We start from the raw sequence: 1,620 nt of genomic DNA, 5'->3' as shown, positions 1-1,620 counted from the left end.
GCGACGACCTAGTAAGGGTGCACATGGCTGAGACCTAGAGTGATCAAACGATTGCCAAAAAGTTTGAAGAACATCAGGTCGCCATCGAGTCCATAAGAGACATGTTGGAGTAGCTCCTGAAGAAAAAGAAGAAAAAGAAGAAAGCCACGCGTACCCCACGAAGGCCGATAGGAAACAAGGAGTGGGAACCTACTCCTAACCAGACAACTGTACCAGAAGATAATACCAATCTGCATTCGGATCATTCTTCCAAGATGTCGTTAGAGACGTCACGCACTGGGGGTACTACCCGGGATAGGAGGTTCGATGAATTCCAAAACCAACTTAATGTCTTGAAGCTCCAACAAAACATGAACAAACTGGGGGTGGTCAGACCATATCCTATCGAGTGGGACACAGTCCCCTACACGGCAAAGTTTAAGCCCATCAGTTTGGTATAGTTTGATGGCAAGAGCTTCCCCTCACACACATCTACTACTTTATGGCTCAAATCAGATTTCCCACTAGGAATGACGCTATCCTCACGCGGCTATTCATTGGCACCCTCAAAGGGGTAGCCTTTGAATGGTTTCGCATGTTAGAACCAGGCTCCATCACATCATGGGCCGATGCGGAAAGGATTTTCCTGGCCCGCTTCTTCGATGATGATACAGAGGTGTCAATGGCCTCCCTCCTTGCTGAAAAGAAAAGAAAGTCGAAGTTAGTCAATGACTTCATGAAGAGGTTTAAGAATCGATCGGTTCATTGTCGAGACCAAGTCTCCGAAGCCATACTGATGGAGATGTGCCGCAATAATCTTTCTATCTATATTCTGTCCAAAGTTAGTGCGGTAGAAACTCAAACCTAGAAAGAACTCGTTCGCCAGGGTAAACAGGTTGAGAATATGATCAAAAGGCTCGAGGCCAAGGAGCCTCACCCCAAAAAGGGGGCTGCATAACCAAGCGCTTCTAGGAATCCCCCTCAATCGAGAGGAAAGGAGATCATGGCCATTTGACTCCGCTTTGGCCCCCAAGCCCTTCCAAAAGCTGAAACCTAGGCCGTTTGAACAACATCCTCCGAGGCAATACGACTTTAGGGAAGACCAAGTGGTAGCAACACTCGACACGCTCCTCAAAAGTAATAGGATTAAGCTACTGGAGGTAACCAGGACTAATGAGGTGAACAAGACCAATGACCCGAGCTACTATGCGTACCATAGGTTCCTCGGCCATCATACCTCCAAATGCTATATCCTCAAGGATAAGCTTCAAGCCCTATACGATGCGGGAGTTCTAAAAAAGGAGAAGGTACAAAAAGAGGTGACCACGAACATGATCACCTTGAGTTTTGGAACGGATTTCCTAAAAGTTCAAGCGCCGGCAGGGGTAGTTCCTATCCCTAAGGCAATATTGAATATTACTAATGACGATCCTCACAATTAACGGGGAAAAGGCTTAATATTGCAGACCTTGCTATCACGACAGGTGATGTGGGTCCATCCAGACCTCTTTAGCGATGAGCAATGGACTTCAAAACCTTAAAGGAAGACCAAAGGTAAACCTTGCAATGCCGTCTCTGCTATCCCAGATGAAGGCAAAACTACAGTATTCGCCCTCATTGACTCTGATGAGGAGGCTACCG

This window comes from Asparagus officinalis, chromosome 9, assembly GCF_001876935.1.
Source record: "Asparagus officinalis chromosome 9, Aspof.V1, whole genome shotgun sequence".
Taxonomy (NCBI): Eukaryota; Viridiplantae; Streptophyta; class Magnoliopsida; order Asparagales; family Asparagaceae; genus Asparagus; species Asparagus officinalis.
This window is presented reverse-complemented; position numbering follows the sequence as displayed.